Raw genomic sequence first — 7,308 nt, 5'->3', positions numbered from 1 at the left:
GTCATGTCACTGTTCTCTGTCATGTCACAAGGTCATCTTTGTGATGTCACACAAGCTCCACTTGATGTCACCTAGACATCTTTGTGATGTCACTCTGACATCCCTGTGATGTCACACAGCTCTCTGTGATGTCACATTGACATTTATGTGATGTCACAATGACATGTCTGTGATGTCACACAGACAGCTGTCTGGAATGTCACACTTACATCTCTGTGATGTCATGCAAGCTCCTGTGATGTCACAGAGACATCTCTGTGATTTCACACAGCTCTCTGTGATGTGACACTGACATCTCTATGATACCATGAAGCTCTCTGTGATGTCACACGGTCATGTCTGTGATGTCACACTGACATTTCTGTGATGTGACACTGATATCACAGCCTGGAGCAGAGCCCGCGCGGCCTCGGGATGCAGCAGCGGGCAGGGGCACAGCTGCCAGCCCGCACACCGAGCACCGCGCTCAGGGGCTGCTCCAGGCTGGGGCTGCGGCTTCCCGGCCCTCCTTACCAGGATCTTAATGAACCTCCACAGTTTCTCCTTCTTTACAGATTTTTCAAGATCTCTCCTGTTCAGGAATTTGGCCAAACAAAGCAGGGTTTCCTGAGAAGCCTGGAGAGCAATAGAGACACGGAAATGGCCCCACAGCCCAGGGCCCAGAATCAGCATCCCTGTGCCAGGGCCAGGAGGAGGATGCAGCCCACCAGGCACCAGGGCAGGAGGCAGCCGAGCCCCCTCCCAGGGGGACAGCAGCAGCCCGCGAGTCCTCACCTCTGCCACACACTGATTCTCATCATGGCAGTGGAAGAAGAGTGGCAGCAGGCTCTGACACACTTGTGTCATCAGGGGCTTTTTTCCTTCTTCTGCTACAGCAGACAGCAAGGTTCGAAAGACAAACATGAAGAACTGCTGCACGTGACTATCATCCTGTGGAACAGGAAGGAAACAAGACCTTGGCATCAGCTGATTCTGGCCCACGTTGGTGCAGGCCTGCATCTCCACAGGGCACCAAGTGTCTGGGCAGCAGCCAGTGGCCGTGGCTGAGGGCACAGAGCCTTACGTGTTCAAAGAGTGGCAGAAGCACCTTAGCCAGCTGCAGGGCGATGGGGCTGGGTATTGGGGTGTGGTTATCCAGGAACAAATCACTAAGTAGAACAATGGTCATCCTGACCACATCACTATCATTTTCCTGCAGGAGCTCCCCGAGGCTTTCGGTCAGGCTCCACATTCTTTTGGCCTGTTTGGAACAAAAGTGTGCGAAAGGCCACCCTGCTGCCACAGGGCCTGTCCTGAAGCACTCGGGCAGCTGAAGTGGGAGGCAGGAGAGCTGGGAGCGGCTGCCCCAGTGCCTGAAGCCCAGCCAAGTTCCAGCGACTGCGTTCCCCAGCCCCACGCTGCCTGCACGGCTTCAGCTGCTGCCCCTCCTTACCAGCGAGGGATTATCCCTGAGCAAGAGGAGGGCCCTCAGAACCTGGCGGCGCATCTCTGTGCACTCACTCAGCAAGTGTCTCGACAAGAGATCCATGATGCTGTCACTGCATGCGCTCAAGTCCAGGCAATGCAGGACCTGAAAGGCACAGGGCAGTGACAGGGGACCCGGCCGGCAGGAGCCCAGAACCGCACAGGGCGGGGACCAGGCAGCAGCACAGGGCGTGGGCACCGTCCCAGGCAGATGCGGCTACGAGAGGGCAGAGAGCTGGAAGGCAGTGCCGGCCTTCAGACTCACCTCCACAAGGAATGCCAGGGCAGGGAAGTTCCAGTATGGCATCTCTTTGCGGAGCAACTCAAGGAGACAGCATGAGATGCTTTTGCACAAGTGGATGGATTCATTGCACATCTCCCTGCACGGGGGGAAATGGCACTAAGATGTGGCAGCAGCTCTCTGGCCTCAGAGAGAAACAGACAACTTTCCCAGGCATCGCCTGAGAAAGCCTGAAAAGATCAGAGGAAAGAATGAAAAAACATTCTTGTCTTAACATGCTGCACCTGGTATTGTGAACATATGGAATATGTTACCGAGATTTGTCTACCAAAGGGTACTTTCTTAATTAACGAATGGTGATACTGTTTAGACTAGAAAAGCAATTAAAATCAACCTATATCATAACTATCTATAAGAACAATGGGTTTCCTAATAAAGATTATTATTGATCAGACTTCTGCAATACATGGAGTCAGTGATAATGATTACCCAGCTGGGGGCCTGCTCCTATGACACTAAGACCCTGAGCCGGGGGGGGAAGCCCCTCCCAGGACAGACTGATGCAGTTCTTGTCTTTACCCCCCACCCTGCAGGGGGACCTGGGCCCTTTGAGATGTGGCTGCTGCTGGGCACCCTCCTCTCCCAGCCTTTCCCAGTCTGCTTGGCCGTCCCTCGTCCCTCTGGCCCACAGCCACAGGGACTGAGTGGAATACCCCAGACACAGAGCACAAATGCCGGGAGCAATGGGGAGAAGGGGGTCTCACCTGGCCAGCAGACCCACGGCATAAATGTGGGTGTCAGCACAGAGCAGCGTGTCCCAGCCACGCTTGCGTTCCATTGACAACACCACATCCTCATAGTCCATTTGGCACAGCAGGGACTTCAGGGTCCTCACTGCAAACCTGAGTGCAGAGCAAAGCCCGGGTCACACTGGGAACACTGGCTCCTGCCCTGGCCATGTGGCAGGTACAGAAGGACTGGAATGGAGTACCTGTTGGGGCTGGTGACAAGGCCGTGTTCTTCCTGGCATCCCTTCCAGAAGGTATCAACCGCCTCTGGCATCTCTTTGGTGCTGAAGAACACTTGGAAGAGCAGATGCACAAATAACTGCGGGAAATGCTCATCCACTATATCTGGGACACAGGGCTCCTGGAGGATCTTCCATATCACCACAGTTGCCTGCAAAGGACAAAGCCCCCCGAGGCAGCGTTCAGTGCCAAGGTGTCCGTGGGACAGGGCCCGAGCGTGGCAGGGAGAGGCCCAGAGAGCCACAGGGGGAGCAGCGGGCCTGGTGGCCCTGCAGCTGTCCCTAGGCCAGCTTTCAGGCCCTGAGGCAGGGAGATGCAGTGGGGGAAGGAGGATGGAGAGCTGCTGGACAGGTGGCCTTGGGGCCAGCAAAGGCCACTGGCAGAAACTCATAGCCAGGACAAAGACACCCGTTTTGTCCCCATCGGAGGTGCACGTGCTGTGCTCTGGCCAGCTCCCCAGCACATCCAGGAGTATCTGCTGTGCCAGCTCTGCAGTCCAGGGTGTGCACATGATGGTCTTCCACATGGCCATGGCAGCTCTGTGGGGTTAGAGATCTGTCTCAGGGGATCTCAGACACAGCACCGTGGCCTGGGCATCTCAAGGGGCCCAGGTTGACCGACGGCTCTGCCGTTGCCCGCTGCCCCTCTCCAGCAGCAGCCAGGCAGCCCAGCCCTGTGGGGACAGGCCCCTGAGGGGCAGCGAGGGAGAATGGCAGCAGGCTCGGGGCTGACGTGCCAGGGCTGGCAGAGGGAGCAGCCAGAGGGGCCTGGGACTCTCTGTTGGTCAGACACCTGGCACAGGCTGTACAGGGTGATGTGTTGGGGTGAGCCCTGAGCCCTCTGGGCAGGTGGGCCCCATACCTGTCACAGGATGGGGCCACAGTCAGGAGTGTCTTTACTGCGTCATTTGGCTGCGCTTCTGTGAGATACAGCAGGGCGTTGTCCAGCCTGTGCTCAGCAGAATCATTGGCCATGAGCCACTGGTGGATGTCTCACCATGGTGTGCACCTGGAGAAGGCACAGGGAGACTTGAAAAGCTGCCAGAGGGAGCAGTGTTCCCAGTGTCCCCAGAGAAGTGTTTCCCTTCCCACCACAATGTGATGGCCTCAAAGGCTCACAGGGCCCAGCACTGTGGCTTGGGAAGCCGTGTGACTCATGGGGGAATTGAAGCCTGGCCACAGCTGCCTACTTGCTTTGCTCTGGAAACACCCCTCTGCACAAGCAAATTCAGCAGGGCGGCACTGGTCTCATGTCCGAGGAGCTCTGAGTATGCTCTGAGCCCAGGGCCCATGGCGCTGGTGTCTTCCTGCCGAATTCTCTGGATGAATTTGCAAACGAGCTGTAGGAGAAGGGCAAGAAGCCACGGAGTGCTGCAGGTGTGCTGCTGGGCTGAGCAGTGCCAGCAGGCCCAGCCCAGGTGGGGATGGCTGCAGGTACCTGCGCTGTTCTGCGGAAGCGGCCACGGGTGCGTTCCTGCTCTCGTGTGCGCTGCACGGCTGCACCTGGCAAAGAGCGAGCGCAGCCCGAGCTGAGGGGCTGCGGGAGAGGCCGGAGAACACAGCCCAGCCCTGTGCTGCCCAGGCAGGGACAGCCCCGGGATGCCCCAGGTGGATGGAGCACGGCCACTGCGGGGTGTCTGCCCGGCCCCTATTCCATCCTGTCCATGGGCACGACCCCAGGGGATGGGATGGGATGGGATGGGATGGGATGGGATGGGATGGGATGGGATGGGATGGGATGGGATGGGATGGGACGGGACTGGACGGGATGGGACGGGATGGGATGGGATGTGGCCAAGCTGGCTGAAGGCACCAGACCTGCGGCCTGGCTCTGCCACTCACCCTCCTGCGGTGGATGGAACAGCACCACCTCTTCAGTCTCCTGTGCTGGGGCAGCTGCAGGGTCGCCTTCTTCCTCCTCCATCCAGGTCAGTTTGGGCACTCTCAGGTCTCCCTGCCCCATGTCACTGACTGGATTTCTGGCTACCCTCAGGAGAGATAACTTGGAAATCTCTGGGGTATCAAGTTCCATGCTCTGCCCTCGAGGGCACCTTCAGAATTGAAGCCTCGGAAGTCCACAGGTCACCGAGTCCTGTGGTCTGGCCTCGAGGTCAGCTGCAGGAACAATGCCTCAGAAAAGCTCCGGGTAGGGCAGGAACGAGCGCGCTGTGCGGGGGCTCCTCACAGCACCGCACTGTCCCGTCCTGTCCCATCCCCTGCTCCAAGCACTGTGGCGTGCTCTTGCCACTTCCAGCTCCTATGTCAGCACGTGTCACAAAGGGCCCTTGGAAACCCAGCTCCATTCCATGCTGCACCCTGTCAGCAAGGGCCCTTGGACACCCAGCTCCATTCCATGCTGCATGTGTCACAAAGGGCCCTTGGAAACACTGCCACCTGCCCTGAGGCCACACCCTGCCCACCCAAAGTGGTCCAGGTTGGAAGGAATCCCTGGTCTCAAGTGTCTGAGACAGCCCAACAGGATCTTTAGGAATGGCTCAGACCATCAGCAAACGCTGCCCTGCTCTGCGGGCTCAGGGCAGCAGAAGGAGCCCCCAGGGCTGCCGACGCAGCCGCGGCGGGAAGGGCACGGGGCCTTCCACAGAAGCTGGCACAGCCTCCTCGGGACACATCCCAGATCGTGGCCATCCCAAACCCGCAAGTTGGCACAGACAAGGAACGTGTGGGCCAGGGAAGGAATGCTGCTCTGAGCCCTGGGGCCCGGGGAGTGCTGACACCAGCAGGTGAGGCAGAGTCCCTGCCCAAGCAGACCTGTCAGCCCCGAAGCCCTGGCAGGCCTGGTGCCATCTCCTGCCCCAGAGACCTGTGCCCCTGGGGGGCTTCTGTGCCAGAGGGAGCCAAAGCCCAGGGGCACTGGGGACTGTGCTCCTGCCTGCAGGGGCTGTTGGCAGGAACACCTGGAGCAACTGCTGGCAACAATGAGTAGATGGCAAAATGGTTAACCCTGTCCCGGTGTAGAGATCTAAGTGGCCAATAGAGTACAGCTCTCCCCTCTTGTTCCCTGCAGCAGAATCAGGACCATGAACAGAAACAGTCACAGATATTCTTTCTGCGCCCCATTAGCAAAGCTGTGCAAAACCACAGATGCTGCCTTCAAATGGACTCAGATTCCAGCCTAGACCTCTCACCTCCCAGACAACTCCTTCCCCAACACACCTCCAAAACCAACAGCCTGCAAACACCACACAGAAGCCCTCAACATCCCGCCAGGACCCGCAACTGTCCCTGTCCCTGTCCCTGTCCCTGTCCTTGTCCCTGTCCCTGTCCCTGTCCCTGTCCCACATTCCCGCAGATGCCCTGGTTCCCTGCACGTGCCGTGGGATGGCACTCAGGAGGATCTGCTCCAAGGCCTTCCCCGGCAGCAAGCTCAGGCTGCCAGGCCTATGGATCCTGGATCATCCTTCCCACCGAGCCTTCCATTGGCAAGGCTCTTCCATTGGCACATCTGCGCTCAGCTGGGACTACTCCGCTCACCCAGGGCTCCTGGTAAAGGATGGAGAGCAGCCTGGCAAGCTCTTTCTCCAGCTCCCTCTGTGCTCTTGGGGAAGGTAGAACCTTCCACAGGAAAGCAACTACTGCCACAAGGAGTGGGTGGCATCAGGCAGCTCTGGGGAAGCCCCTCAGGAATGCTGTATCCTGAGGGAACACTGTTGGCCTTGACCTGTTGGCACCTGCAAAAGCTTCAAATCAGCTGCCTCAGCTCTCAGGGCCTCTCTTGGCCAGCATCCTGACGTGGATGCAGGACGGCTGCCAAGCACTGCTGGGACCCAGCGGGACAGGACCGGCTGTCTCGTGTCCACGCAGCAGCCCTGACACAGCCAGGGCCATCCCGAGAGCAGACAGACACTCAAGGGCCAGCAGAGAGGAGCAAGGAGCCCTGGGCTCCTCTCAGGGTACCTCAGCTGGGCTCGCTCCACAACACGCCCCCATTGGAAGGCCTGCTGATGTCCAGCTGCCAGAAATGCCTCCCTTGTGCTCTCCAAGATGCACAGGGAGAGCCAAGGAGCAGGACACCTTGGCAGGCAAACCTTCCAAGCCTTTTCTGAGGCCAGGCACACACCAAGATCAGCCAAGACTCTCCACCACTCTGCCTGGCCCACCCAGCCCAGCTCTGTGCTGGCCCTGGGCCACAGCAGCTCCCAGCAAGCAGGAGGCAAATGCATCTTGCCAAGAGTTCAAACACAGCAGACAGGGAAGATGTGAAAAGTGAGTGTGTAAAGGCCTTTTAATTCACAGCTCCCACAGAGAGCTTTGGGGCTCACAGATGGACAGAGATGGTTCTGCTCACCCCTCTGTCCAAAGGGGGGTAACACACGCTGCTGCAGGTGCTTTGGTTGGTTCCTGCAGGTCCAGGTGGATGCCAAACCAGCTCTTCACAGGCTTCTCCCTTGCCCTGCCCCTCTGCCAAGTGCAGCGGGCCTCAGGGACTGAAAGGAGCACAGAGAGCCAAAGGGGGACACTCGCACTTGCCTCACTGGGAGCTCCCTGGGAAGCACTTTCCTTGAGAAGCAAGCCCCTGTTCTCCAAATGCCTTTACCCAAATGTGCAGCTTTTCTGG

This window comes from Lonchura striata, chromosome 5, assembly GCF_050655825.1.
Source record: "Lonchura striata isolate lonStrDom1 chromosome 5, ASM5065582v1, whole genome shotgun sequence".
In the NCBI taxonomy this organism is placed as follows: Eukaryota; Metazoa; Chordata; class Aves; order Passeriformes; family Estrildidae; genus Lonchura; species Lonchura striata.
Note: the sequence above shows the minus strand (reverse complement) of the source record.